Raw genomic sequence first — 15,469 nt, 5'->3', positions numbered from 1 at the left:
GTGCAGAGTTAAAAGAATACAAAGTCAATCTAATTGACAGAAGCGGGCTGATCAGAACAACAAAGTACCACTCTCGAAAACCTAACCTAAGACAAAATCCTAACCTAAGACAAAATCCTAATTTAAGATAAAATGCTAATTTAGGACAACATCCTAATTTAAGACAAAATCCTAACTTAAGACAAAATCCTAACTTAGGACAAAATCCTAACTTAAGACAAAATTCTAACTTAAGACTACTACATGCCTTCTGTGAATACCAAAAGTAGTAAGTTTAAGATTTTGTCTTAAGTTAGTTCTGTGAATCTGGCCCTTATAAGGTCCCAAAGGCGAGACCTATTGGCTATGCCAATGCTTGTTTATGACTTGTGCCCTGGTGGAAGGTGTTGTACCAGTGTTAACAGAGTCAGACTGGCATACTGCCATGGAGGCATTTTCCGGTGGCTGCATGTATTGATGAATGATCTCTTCAAAGTGTTTCAGAACTTGACAAAACGCAAACGAATTTCCAGAGCATAGAATGTAAGTGTTCTGTTGCCCATTAGCTCTGTTGATTTACACCCTACCCATTTGCACCGTGTAAACTTCCCCTGCAATAAATGTCATTTTAAGGCTTCTGACTGTCTGCGACCTCATTAAATGCCGCTCTTTCTGCTGAAAGGATCCACAACATTTCACATTCAGACAAAAACCATGGGGCATATTATCAACAAATAGCGATATTTATCGCTAAATGGGCCAAGCGACAATTTTTTTATCGCCGCGCATCGCCGGATTTTATCGCAGAGATAACGTGCTATTAGCAACGTTTATCTCTAAAGCGATAAAATATCCGGCGATAGCGACAAAATGCGTGAATATCGCTGGGAATACAGCGATATTCACGCATTAACACCAATAGGGACTTAGCCTGAATATCCACCTCCCATGGAATATGCAGGCTAAGAACCGGTCTGAGCAGGCTTTAGGTTTTAGTGATATTTGCGCTTAGCGCGAATATTTCCATCGCTACGCCTGCGTTGATAATAGGCGATAGCGATGTTAGCGACTGCTTTCAGTCGCTAACAGGTTGGGTACGCCCACTTTGCATGTCATTAGCTATAAATATCGCTGGCATGCAAAGCAGGCCCCAAACCGCTCGCTATCACCTCAAAGCTGTTGCTAACTGATGTTAGCGACAGCTTGCTAATAGGGCGATGAAAATATCGCCATTTTGTGGACGAAAACAGCCGCAAAAGCGGGGATATTTTCATTTCGCCTGGCTAGGTAATATGCTCCCATATTCCCCTGTAGCCGTCATGCCCATCTAATTGTTGCATTATGTGTCATAAATAATTTCTGCTGTGAAACAAAACAAGATAAATAAATCTCAGGTTTTTTAAAATAATATTAGTTAGATCTTTGCCACTCGGTTGAATTCTGTGATGCATCATCTTGTTTCAGTTTGGCTTATTGTTGAATAAAGTCAAAACACGGTTTTTGATAAATAGATTTGTTACAGCCTCGGATACTAGGATTGTGGAGAAAGCGGTCTATCGCTTAATATACATTACTGCAAAGGTGGAGGATATAGTAGAGCTTAACATGGCTCTTATAATGGAGAAAATTCAGAATGACCTCCAGTGGTGGGACAATTTGAAGTTGTCAATAATGGGGAGGTGTAATCTCATTAAAATGATGATTCTGCGAAAACTACTGTATATTATCTGTACAATCCCCTTGGACATACATAATTTTTGGTTTCAGCAAATTGAGAGGGAGGAAGTGAGATTTATCTGGTCCTATGGTAGAACGAGGAGAACTAACGCATTCCTATCCCTCCCTAGGGAGAGAGGGGGATGGGGACTCCCTCATTTCAAGCTATAATATTTAGCCGCAGTTTTGCAATAATATGGTCCTAACCTTGGCGTCAAGGCTAGGGATGGAAATGACCCAAGCTATGTACACTCAATAGGGGAGATTTTGATTGGTACACAGGGTAACGGCTCCCTTTTGAAATTTTATGAAGCAAGCTACTTTAAAAAAACACGGTTTAAGGTATTAATTACTGCCTTTCGTAATTGGGCTGGCGTAAGGAAGAAATTAGGGGTAGGTAGGTTTAGTAGGTATACCCTCTTGATTGGGAATGATCAGCTCCAAATGGCCCTACAAAATGAGTGCTTGGCAAGGTGTGAAAAAGATGGCTTTTATAGGATAGGGGATCTTATGGCTGGGGACCACATTGCATCAGTTGACATAATCAGGTAAAGATTTAGTATAGGCCCCCGGGATTTTTTTACATTTCTACAGCTGAGGGACATCCTTCTTAAAAAAGCAGGTGGCACTCTGGGCTTTGGGCAGGTGGCTTTAATTGAATTTCACAACGTTATAGATGCCTACTGGAAGGGCTGCCAGACAATCTAGAAAATCATAGGCTGAGATAGCAGGATAAGCTGGAGGTTTTGGATTCTTGCTTTTTGAAATCATTAGAAATGGGCAACACTGTGCTGTGTTCTGCTAATATGCGGTCACAACATTTGAAGACCCTGTTCGACCTTTACATGACGTCTGAGAAAATTGTGAAATGTGGAGGAGCGGAAGGAATTTACTGTTTTAGGTGTAAGGAACATGGTGCAGATATAATACACATTTTCTCTATTTGTCCTTGCATTGAGCCGATAGGCCAAGAAATATCTGCTTTTTTACAGCATGTATTAAAAAATGATGTTCCTTTGTCACCCCAGCTTATGCTATTAGGGGTAAATGAACTAGTGGGGAAATATGGAGAAGAGCTTATCTTTATTGCGATGTCAGTTTTTAGGTTTTGTGTTGCCTCAGCCTGGCTAGACCCGCAACCCCGACCTTTCAGCAGTGGAAAGGCCGATTTCTACACATATATAATTTAGAAAAAGCACTTTATGAAAGAAGAGGCAGAAAGGGCAGGACTAAAGGGAAAAGGATTTGGGGCCGTTTTCTACTTGGGTTACCCCATTCACTTAGCCCGAATGAATTGTATGGTAATATCTATTCTGGATCTGGTCTATATAATGAAATGCTGATGTTTCCTCTGCCTTTTATTCTTCTATTTTATATAGCTTTTTTACCTGGATTGACAAATGTAACCGAAATAATCTTTAAATTGTTTTACTGCCTATCTATAGCCCTTAATATCGAAATTTCTCTAGCCGTTGGTATTGTAGTGTAGTTCCTAGTTTCCTGCTAGGCCCTGCGCATTGGAATAACATAAACAGTAGTATCGACGTGGAACTGCGGATATTCCAGGCCTCCACTGACTATGCTAAACTTAATTGGGTTTGTTACCAACTAGCTCAGAGGTCACTGGAAACTTTCTTCTCTGCATGGGAAGTGATCAGCTTCCCTGGCACAGACAAGAAGGGATTCAGCTTTCCAACAACCGTGCAACATGACAACTTTGCTCCTCAGATCAAAAGTCAATCTCTAGGGTCGTGTGAAACAATAGACAGGTATTTCACTCAGTCAGGTTAGTGCAGTTTACTTTCACGGTATGTAGAGAATAGAGAGACGGGCGTTTGTCAATAAAGGGTTAACATTTATTGAACAGTCTTTCTTCTCGTACAAGAGAAATGTATTGCCACAATTGCAAGACTTGTTATTATAAAAAGTACGTACAGTAAGATAAGGATTGCGAAATAATACTGTAAAAGCATTGATATGGTTTCTTAGCCATACAATGGTTTAAAAGTAATAAAACATATATACAGTCATATATACATTAGGCTAAAATACTCAACTGGTGCTTCTAACTAAGCCTACCCCAGTGTGCCTGACCTAAGCCTAACACGTGAAAGGGGAGTAAGTAAGTAGCTTTAAGTTAAGTTGGTTTTGCCAAGGTTTGCTTCAAGAATTCTCGTCTAAGGGTTTAGTCAACACCATACCTCTGAATAGAATGATGGAAGTCTGGTATTTCCTTCAGGGTAGAACTCGATATCCCAGTCACCCGCGAGGGCAGACCAGAAACGCTGGAGCTGGATTTCTCAGCACGAGAAAGGCAGCGTCTCTCTTCAGCGCGTCGAGGAAGGAGGGGGGACAGCGTCCGCGGGCAGCTGGAATCTGCTGGGCTCTTCGCAGAGGGACGGCTGTTTAGCTCCTAAGCTCACCGCACCATCGTTCGCGCTTTAGCAGTGATAATGGTATCAGTAGCTTCACCAACAGCAGCGGGGCAGCAGCATCAGCATACTGCATACAGCATACAGCAGCAATGGGATACCAACTGCAGCAACGAGCTATAGCTTAAGGCAACGTTGGTAGTATTTATACCTGACAGGTGCCTGGTTTGACGCAAGTTTGCTGGACATAAGACGTCAATTAAAGATGTCACTAGGAAGTGATAGCTATCAGTTGCTCATTAGAGTTCTATTACTAATCAAAACACAGCAAGGGGGATTTCCCAGTTTGCTGAGTTTTTATCTTGTTGAAGATCTCGGAGTGTTAATCTAGGAATATCAGATAGTGACTTCTGCTCTGTCATTGCACTAATTGGTTGCAAAGGAAGTGGCAGAGAGAGATATCCTTGAACGTGGCTCTGTTCGTGTGAGGCCAGAGATGACTTTCTGAGTATCGCACTTGAACGGTTATGCCAATATAGGGAATAAATGGATTTATAGCCGAATAGGGGCATAAGGTCACAGTATCGATCAGGAGCCTAGATAAACACGCAACAGTATACTGGTTTAGTTGATTATTGTATCTATTAGCTATATAACGATTTTTATTTATATAAATAAATAATAAGCATCCTGATGAATTGCTGAATTTGCACTATTTTCTCTTGCAAAATATAAATATGTAAAAAATAAAAAAAAGAGGAGGTAGAATGCCAAAAAGGGATAGGGTCACGTGTGATGTGCAAACCCGCTTGCAACCAGGACAATTAAATCAACTTTGACTGCTATAGCAGACCATTGCTCGCATTAAACGTATAAAGATAATATTATAATAATGACATTAAAAGTACACTTATTTTCTTGCCATCTTGGGTGATTATTGTATTATAAACGGAGGAGAAAAAAAACAGGAAATGATTTCATTTTAGTCCCTCCTTTTTAGGTCAAGGATTTAATACTTCCTGGGAGCCTTATTGGTTGGGGCACAGTATATCTATTTTTGCTATGGGTGAAATCTGTTGATGAGACATGAAGTCCTCACTGGTAAAGACCAGGACAAGGAAGACGGAGGTAGGTAATGTTACTCAATTCTTCATTACACTTCCTATTGAGCAACTCCAGCCACAAAACAGCTGATTTAATTAGGAAGTGTCTTTTCTTAATCTGTTTTTGGATTTCTGTCAACTTTCTCAAATGTAACCTATCAAAGATTGAACATCTTATTATTGGAGCCTGCTTCAATGACTGTGCTCTTACAGCTTAGCCACTCACTGCCTTCTAAATCTGAGGTAATACGGAATCTTTGAATTGTATTCAACTCCAAATTCCCCTTGCACCCTTAGATTTACAATGTGGCCACTACCAGCTTCTTCCATCTGCGCACCCGGAAAAATTCTCTCCTACATTGAAAATAGCTGGCATATGCCAGAGATAAATGCCTTTATTCTGTGTAAATTGGACTATGGCAACTTCATATATGTCCTATTAAGGGAAACTTGAAAAGCAAAGCTATCACCACATGGGCCTCTTGGCTCCAATGAAGGTAATAAGAAATTACCTTAAAAGACAATGCAAACTGAATATAAAGGTCTTACGATTTTTCCGTATATAGAGGATAGGAAGAAGTGATTCTTAAATCAAGCAGAAGATTATTTTTAAAGAGTTGAGAAGGCTTTATCTCCGAAAGAGGATTCACTATTGAACTGAGTTAAACCGAAGAATCTGTGATGGCTAATAGCAGCTTCATTTACATTTTGAAATCAGAGGCTTGACATTATAGACATTTATGTACTAGGCAGGGTGTCTTGAAGAAAATTCTATTTTGATCGGCAGTCAGTGTAGGGCTGCAAAAAGAGGCTTGGCCGATGAAGAAACATGAGCATGTTCAACTATTCTGGCTGCTTTATTCTGGATTACTTGAAGTCAGCTCGCCATCTAGAATAGATTATATTCTTCTTGATCTTACTCTATGGGGAGATCTAAAGGATAGGGTGGTTAAACCTTCCATAGATAGTGACCAAAACCCTCTCTGTCTAGCTATTAATAATCTCTGGTCCCCGGCCGCTAGACAGGAGTACACCCCTCCGGTATTAACAACCAAAGAGGTACCCCTCCGGTATTAACAACCAAAGAAGTAAGCCTGTCCAATTGTAATAGGCGCCTTAAATGGCTGAAAATTTCCCAACAGGCTGACACTCTGCAGAGCTTATTAAGTATGTGCTAGAGTTGAAGAGCGCAGAACTTATGAGCCTCTCCAGTGAGGGGAACCCATTTGACTTCCATCGATTCTACCAGGACGGGATTGACCAACTGGGTTCTTTTTTATTACCAAAGGGAAAGCAGGCCAAAAGCGTGATCAAGCAAGACCTAGTAACCCCTGGTACTCTTCAGAATGTAAAGAAAAGAGGGCGGCACCAGCCCTGGCTGTGAGAAAAAAAGATCTCCCAGCAGTCAGGGATGCAAGGAAAGAGTACTCTAGGGCACAGGTAGAAGCCAGGCGCAATTGGGACGAGGCACACTGGCAAGAACTCAACCTTGCCTCCAAACAGAGGGACCCAAAACTATTCCGGGACCTAATCAATATGGAATCCAGGAAAGGGGCAGTTTCAATTCCTAACCACATCCATCAGCACAAGCATTTTTCCGCTCTTTACTCAGGAGATGATCGCCCAATGGCCGCAGCCCATGTGTCCCCGTCAAATGTATGAGGAGCTCTCCTTTGAACTCTTTGAGTTAGAGCAAGCAATATATAGCATTGCCCCTGGGAAGGCTGCGGGGCCTGATGGTCTCCCTGGGAATCTATTTAAAGACCTGGAACTCCCTCCCGACCGACCTGCGCCTGACCCAAGACCACCTCGCCTTCAGGAAGAAGCTCAAGACCTGGCTGTTCGAGCAGTAGCAGCACTCCCTCCCCCCAGCGCCTTGAGACCCTCCGGGTAAGTAGAGCGCTCTATAAATGTCTATGAATGATTGATTGATTGATTTTTGAATGACCCAAAGCCTTGGGCTCATTTTATTTTGAGGGTAATTAACCTTATAGCAGGGGGACTACTGGTCCCTTACTCTTGGAAAGGAGCAGAGGTCGTCCCAATCTTCAAAAAGGGGGATAGAGAGGACCCTGTCAACTACCGACCGATCAGCTTGATCGATGTTATGCTGAAGGTGGTTGGCAGGGTCCTCCTTACAAGAATTGGAGCATGGATTGAGGATGACAATGTCCTGTCCCATTACCAAGCGGGGATCAGGCAGAAGGTGGGAAGGATGGAACATGTATTCAGATTTTTTATGATCTACTGGAAAGTAGTGGTTTTAGGGAAAGGTAGTCTGTACCTGGCCTTTATAGATTTAAAGACTGCATTTGATCTGGTACCCCGGGAAAAATTGTGGCAGACCCTCCACCAATAGGGCATTTGCCCACTGTTTCTCGACATGGTTAAATGTCTTCATGACGGAAACTATGCTAAAATCAGATTGGGATCACAAGGGCAAACGACAGAGAGAATCGCGGTGGACAGGGGGGTCCACCAGAGCTGTGTGCTGGCCCCCACCCTGTGTTCGTTATTCATCAACGGGGTGGTGGATTATCTTGGGCAGGAATCGGCAGATGCTCCAACCCGGGTGGGCGAGAAGACACCAACCCTCCTGTTCACCGGCGATACTCTTCTGTTATTTAAATCACTGGGTGGTCTCCAGAGGCTCTTGAAAAGGTTGGCCTTTTCTGTAGAGCTCGTGAGCTGACAATCAACACCGATAAACCCAAACTGATGTCAATCAACCCTTGCAAACGCTTCAGAAATGGCATCACACTGAATGACTCCCCTCTGGACTGCGTTGATTCTTTTGACTACTTGGGAATCCGCATCTCTAAGAATATGAGGTGGGGTCCCCATTTAGCCAAAATGCTCCTAAACCATAATCGGGTTTCGGGGGCAATTGCTAGGGAACAACGCAAGTCTGTGAGTAGGTTAGTAGCCCCGGCCCTAAAGGTCTATGATGGGAAGGCGCTTACCTCGGCCCTGTATGGGGCTTTGAGAATGTGAGTGAGCTCACCAATTCTGAAAATAAGTTTCTGAGAGACCTCACTTCCCTCCCTCCATCCACCCAGCTGAAACCTTTATTTTATGATATGGGGAAACATTCTATACAGGACATTGCCCGTTTACCCCCAGTTATTTTGGGCCCGCCTAAAAAGGACTCCCGAGCTCTACAATTATGTGGCCGCCCTTGATGAATTAATACTAGCCAATTCTGGAGGTCGAATTAAATGGTTGGCCGACCACTGCAGCTTTTATCTGCTTTGGGGTTCAAGGGAGCATGGGCCACCCAGGTCCCCCCTACAAAGCAAGATCTGAAGAGAGCCTATTGGGAAAAGGTGCAGACACAAGAGCTCACGTACCCCAAGATGGGAAAATTGACGGAGGGGTTCTTTGACCATAAAATTACTTGTGTCTTGGAACCATATCTTGATTTCATCCAGGTCCCGCGGGATTGGTCTCTGTACATTAAGTTGAGACTTGGGACTCTCCCTGTCAACAATGTGACAGCGCTCTTGAAGGGGTCAAATCTGCCATCGGTGCCCTGTCCAGGTTGTTGCTATCACAATGAGTCCATTGCCCATCTCCTCTTTGCCTATCCGGCCTACAGAAGGGCCAGAGTTAAATAGCTTAAACCAGTGTGTAAAATGCTGGGCCCAATGAATCATTGCGCAGCTCTCCGCATTTATGAACTGATACCTCTTCATTATTGAAGATCTGCGGAGTGGCCAAGTTTCTGGGTACAACCTGGCTAACACGGAGAAAGATGGTAGAAAAGATGTGCCATACCAGATAACCCAGAGGCTTTTGATTGGGATCTCACTAAAATATATGGCCCCCCAGTAAACATGTAATGCGCACTAGCCTTATGGTTCTGAAGTGGAAATGCCAGTATGAATTCTGGGTCATTCCCCCCTGGCTCTTCCGTCATCCTCTTTCTGCAGAATACCCCTGAATAAAATGTTTTATCTTTCGGATGTTTGGGAATTATCCCTTTCATATTCTTGATTCTAACGGTGTTATCCGATCTGTTAAATTTTATTCATTGATATATGTTTATTTATAATACCAGTGTAATTTCATGCTGTATGTTCTTTTTTTATCACGGCATTTTTCATTCTGTAAATGCTTTCATGATTTTTTGTATCGAATGAAGCTAATAATAAGAAAGATTACTTGAAGTCTAGGCAGTAGATGTTTTGAATTTTGTAGATAGGAGAAGTTACAGTGCTCTAGTATAGACCTATTGACATTTTAACATTTGCTGATGGAAAGAAAGGGCATTATAAGTTTCCATTTCCTCAACAAAATTGCCTCAAACTCAATGGAGAAAAGAGTGAGGTAATGATTCTGGGAGGTAATGCTGACATCTGGTCCCCAGACTGGTGGTCTCAAGAACTGGGAACAAGACCAGAACCCTCAGAGAAGGTAAAAAATGTAGGATTCATGATAGACACCAAATTAGCATACGAAGCCCAAGTAAACAAGCTAGCCTCGTCTTTTTGGCTGATACTAAAAATGATAAGAAAGATACTCCCATATCTGCCCCAAGATACACGTAAAACGGTAGTGACAGCTCTCGCACTGTCTCGACTGGATTACAGAAATGCATTGTATGCAGGAGCCAGAATAAACATTGTTGAAAAAATGCAGCTACTTCAGAACGCAGCAGCACGACTAATACTGGAAATTCCAAAGTTTCAGCCCATCAGACATAAATTAGAGTCACTCCATTGGCTACCAGTAGCCAAAAGAGTCAAATTCAAATCACTATGCTTGACCTACAAGGCCCTGCAGGGCAAAGGACCCCTCTTCCTGAAAACACAGTTGAAACAATACGAACCATCTAGACTACTCAGATCTGGACAACAAAAACTGATAGCAATACCCAAGTTTAAACGATCAAATTGGGGAGGAAGAAGCTTCCTCTTTCACGCAGCGCGGACATGGAATCAACTGCCACTAGATATAAAAACAGCCCAACATTGGAGTTATTTAGAAAGAAAATCAAAACCTTGCTTTTCGCTGCATAAACTTCAAGAACTGCACTAACTCCAGGCCTGCCCAGGAATACGGACAAGTTATAGCGCCAAGACGCCTTCGGGTATTCGTGCGCTTTAGAAATTGATAAATCAAATCAAATCAAATCAACCGGAGAGTGTAGGATGAGACCACTCCTACATGATTTGTCTGTAGTGTGAATGCTACTCAATTTGATTTCAAAGTTCTTACTGTAACTTTATGTGGAGGGAAGTTACTGAAGTATGTTGCCAAAAAGATGGTGGGGTTCCTGAAAAATATCTACAGTACTGCAGCTGGTGAAGAAAACTGCTACTCACATCAACACCATTACCATTTGCCTAACTCACACAAGAGTGGTTGTTAAGTCACTCCATAGGCTACCCATACACTCCTGAATTAAATGTAAGGTCTAAACAATTATTCATAAAGTTGTCTGTCACAGCAGTCCCACATTACTATCCAGCAAGAGTCCTTTCCTTATCTCTCCTGCAGACCCCATTCTTCCTCGCAAAATCACTACAGCGTCCCAAGGTTTCACTCAGTCACCTATGGAAATAGAGCCTTTTCAATTCCCACAGCCGTGTAGTGGAATTTAGTTCCTTCCTTCTCCATGTGAAAAATATGTTCAAAAGTGGCAATTCTATTACTAATCAGGACCTCCCCCTCTTATGAGGACCTTTGGTTTACAAAAATGAAGTGTAACAAAACAAAGATGAAAATATTGAAGTCTCTGTTTCAACAATGTGAGTAATTCAGTTGCTCGTTGATTGGGGTGTTAGCCCTTGTCAAGCAACAGCCACAATCCCTGTTAGGGTGAACAACAAAAGTCTTTAAATTACCTGTGCTTAACCTTCAGTGGGGCAAGGCTGTAGGCGGTGTCCGAGGTGGGAGCGTTGTAGTTGGAGAGCCGCTGGGTGAAGTTGCGGTGAAGATTTCAACGTTTAGACATTGTCTCATTTTTGGAAGTCAGACTGCTCCAGCAGGATAAGGCAGGTGACTATAGCCGACGAGAGTTCCAGGAGGCAGATACTTCTTTAGTGAAGGACTGCTGAACAGGATTTGCTGCTGTGGACAAGAACGTAGTGGGAGCTGCCGTCAAGTCAGGCCTTCCGCTGATGCACCTTGGGCGACCAGACAAGCAGGTTGGTCACAGTCTTCCTCCAGTTCCCACAGCAGTTTTTAGCCAAAACTTTTCAAAGTCCCAGGTTAGGGATTTTGGCTATCTGGGAAGCTTTAGCACCATCACCAAAGGTCCAGGACTGGAGGGGCACCACTTGGGTGCTAGGACTCATTTCAGGCTGCGTCCAGGTGTGGGTTCAAGATGGTAGGAGCCTGTTATGTCCCTGTGCTTCTGAACAGGTGGCCAGCAAACTAGCTTTTGGAGTCACTCTGGTGATTCTGGGTTCAGGTGAAGAAGCAGAGCTCAAATAGCAGGGCAGGCCTCCGGGAGTTCTAGGCAAGCTCCAGGCAGCGCATCAGCCTTCTAGGTGCAGCAAAACAGTCTTGTGGAGTACACAGCTGGCCACAGCAGCAGAAAGTCCTTTGAGACTCCTTCTGAACGCCCAGAAAAAGCAATGAAGAGTGGGCTTGAGGGTCCTATGTTTCATCTCCCTCCTGCCCTGACTTCAGGCCGGCTTCAGGGACAATGCAGTGTTGACAAGCCCTTTGTGTGAAGACATAGTGCTGGCTATTTAGGTTGCAATTGGGATTATCCCTAGATCTGCCTTCCCATCCTGTAGGAAAGTGGGTTTCTGTTGTAGTAATCCCCCATATCTTACCAGATTTCTGTTGAGCTTTGTATTGATGTGCCCTGGGTCCCTGCCAATAAGGTTCCCAGAGCCTTTGTTCTTTTCCAAAACTGTACTTTTATACAACCAATATACACCTCTCTGGCCAAATGTAAGTCTCTTGTAAAAGGTACCATGGGTACCAAGGGCACTGTGACCAGGAAAGGCATCTAAGGCCTGCAGCACACATTGTGCTACAGGGTACCTTAACACCCTGTGTGTGTGTTAAGGTACCCTGTACCTTAACACACACACACACTGCCTTTGCAGGCTGCATGCTTTGGTGCAGAGAAAATTGAAGAGTGGGCATGGCACATATACCTGTGTGTGAACAATACGGTTGTGGGAGGGTGCCATCACTGCAACCCACTGGCTATGGTATAGGAAAGACACCCCTTTAGCTGGGTACACCATACTACTGGTGAGGGTACAATTGTATGAACCCTACAGTCCATTCTTAGACATTGTAATGCAGGAAAACGATAAGGAGTATATGGTCCGGGAGTTTGTCAATATGAATTCCACAGCACCAAAATGGCTTGACTAAATTCTGGAAAGTTTTAGTAGCAAACCTCTCAGCATAATAAACTCACACTGATGCCAGTGTGAGACTTTTTATACAATGCAGATGCCTCCTGAAAAATGACAAGCCTCTGGTGGGTTCCCTGACTGGTAAACACCAGCCTGCCACCACAAAACATGTTTCTGGACGGTGGACAGGTAGGAACCTTTGCTCACTGGGCCCAGAAACAAAGCCTTTCCTGGGCGGAGGTGATCACACTCCCCTAGGTCAGGAAGAGCCATCTGTGGCAGGGGAGCTTCAAAGGCCTTGCCACCTCTGTAACACGGCCCCCCAGCCTCTCCTACTATCAGGACCAGGCCCCTTCCTGTCTTACCCCCTTTTTAATGGGAAGACAGGCCCTCTCCAATCAGTGTTAGGGATTGTGCCCACTTCCCTACGTGGGGTGAGCACACCAAGGGTGTATTTACTGTATGGTCAGTAGCCCATTAGCTACTGACTTAGAGACCCCTAAAATGCCCCCTTAATACTGTATTTAGCAGGCAGCCCTGAACCCGGAAGGAGATTCCTGCACCCTATGAAGAAGGAGGATGAAAGAAGATGCACAGCAGAGGAGACTGCAGAGAACTTACGTGGCCCCAGTCCTAACGGCCCTTCTGCAGTTTTCACAGATTCTGCGCCAAAAGTCGCCTTTTCCTGCAGCCAGCAACCTCCAGAACTCCTAGGAGGACTGACTGCCTTCAACAAAAAACAAATCTCCTGTGAACAGCAGCTCTGTTCAAAATAATCTCCAAAGAAAGACTCTGAGTGTGCTGAAGACAAAGAAACCAGATGCCTGGAACCACCTGTGCGCCTGTCTGCTATGGCTCGAGCCCGAGTAGCCCACCTGTCCCAGCGAGGTTCCCCAGCACTCCAGAGTTCTAACCCACTGTGGGTTGACCCCTCCAGGACTCCCCGACATCACTTGCAGCCTCTGCACGGAGATCTCCCCAACCACAAGTGGCCCAGTAAGGTGAAATCTGACATCAAAAGGCACCCCTGCATCCAACCGTCCTGTGGGATATCTAGGCAGATCACACAGAGTAGAAAAAGCTATTCTGAAAAGTAAACAAAAGAAATTACAACTGTATTTGTGTACAAGCCTGTAAGAAAAGTCTCTATTCATCCAGCTTCCTTTTTAACAATCTCTCTTGAAAAGTACAATGATATTTATCCGTACCAAGTCCAGCTTGGTTCTTAAATAAAATACAACTTAAATATTTATACACAAAACAATTGGTCAGAGTTGAGTCTTCGAGTGTGTGAAATCATTTCTTGCTGGGGTGTGTACAATAAATGCTTAACACTACCCTCTGATAAAGCCTTACTACTCACGAAAACTACCACAAATATAGAGTAAGGTATTATCTACCTTTACCACTGTAAGACTTTGGAGATCCAATGGACTCTGTGAACATCATACCTTACGTCTGTATAGTATATACAGATCCAGCTTCCTACACATCCTACCAGCAGATGGCCCATTCTGGCCACCTAATATCTCTATTGTGTACTGGGTGGAATTCACAAAGTCTTAATATCAACTACTCCCAGTCATGTGACTGCAGGCACCAAATAGGAAAGGACTTTTGAAAAATTGAATTTTAAAATCAGGCAGACTGAAAAAGGTTCCACATCATTGAATAGCGACGGGATGAGTTTGCAGTGAAGCAGTTGACTTTTGTTGGGAAAGCTCCAAGAGGGTAATATGTGAATCTTTTCTTTTGTTGTTGTCCTCATATAACGTCCGTACTATTGTATAAGCATACCCTCGGATGGTAATATGTGAATCTTGTGCCCAAAGAAGGTCCCTCGTCACAGGATAATTTTTTCACCTTCAAATATTCCCACCTTGGAACATTTTGATGTTCGTAGAGGCCAAAGAGGGCTCCACGAGGCCTGATACGTCTCTGCAAGGTCCCTCTTAATAGCTGCTGCAGAAAAGCTTTGAGTAAGAGCAAACTGAATCTTTGGCCCAATGGCAAAGCACCTTTTGTCAGATTGGCATAGCAGTTTGGTCCTGGCCTTCTAGAGGTCTTTGGAGCCAAAAAGATTCCAAGTCCCAGTATTGGGAAAATCTTTGGGGGAGTACACTTTAATATTATCCAGGAGTCCAGAAATTTGGGGGCAGCTCTTGGTGCATAATCCTCTAGCAGAGGCCATTAGCAGATTCCAAGGCAGGTCCAGTTGGAACAGGTCAGCTGGGAAATTGAAGGGAGTGTCTTTAGTAGCTAGTTGTGTTCCTTTAGTCTAAACTGTAATTCAAACTTATGACCCTTGGCATCTAGTGCTTTGTCCTGGGTAAAAGAAGGTGAACAGGTTCAATATTCTAGGCTCTTCTCAGGTCACATACAGTTGGTCCAGTCCTTGTGTGATCTTCCACAGATCCAGAAAGTGTTCTGTGGAGAGTTCTATGCTTGGAACATTTATGCCTGGCCCCTGCCTGTGGATGGGAAACTCTTTGACACTCCCAAAACAATGGGGCAATAGTGGCCATTCTCACTTTTGCAACGTCTCTTATTTGCCCCATTACAAGCAATCCTACAGCAAGAAGAAAGAAACATTCTTCCTCTGTGACTATCATAGAGCTGCAGCCAGAAAAATGAGCAGCCCCTCATGTGTGCTGATTCAAAACAGGTTCTGGAGCAGCTTCTCTCCCACTGAGAGTGGTACCTGGTTAACAAGAGGAACAAAGGAGGGGAAGGCCCATGTAATAGCTACAGATGATTGTGAAAGAGTAGGCCTCCTCTAAGTTAATTAGTTTTCTCTCCACCAAAGTCCTTTGTCTCAGTTCTGGGACCACGTTTTCACCTTATCAAGGACTGAGCTACTCCATAAGCCCTGCAAGCTCCGTAAGCCCTCTACAAGCCCTCTACAAACCCCAGGGATACTGCCAAGCATTGCCTCCTCGATACCACGGCAACAAGAGTTAGCCCCGCTCTG

The 15,469-nt window shown here is 43.8% G+C and overlaps 1 protein-coding gene across 1 annotated transcript in view; it reads right to left on the bottom strand.

The window, feature by feature from the left end:
- LOC147724244 (lectin-like) overlaps window positions 1–15,469 on the bottom strand; it is a 172,151-nt gene that overhangs the window by 54,077 nt on the left and 102,605 nt on the right. The gene's annotated exons all lie outside the window — the stretch shown is intronic.

This window comes from Lissotriton vulgaris, chromosome 4_1 (genome assembly GCF_964263255.1).
Source record: "Lissotriton vulgaris chromosome 4_1, aLisVul1.2, whole genome shotgun sequence".
Classification (NCBI taxonomy): Eukaryota; Metazoa; Chordata; class Amphibia; order Caudata; family Salamandridae; genus Lissotriton; species Lissotriton vulgaris.
Note: the sequence above shows the minus strand (reverse complement) of the source record. Positions and strands in the feature narration are given on the sequence as shown.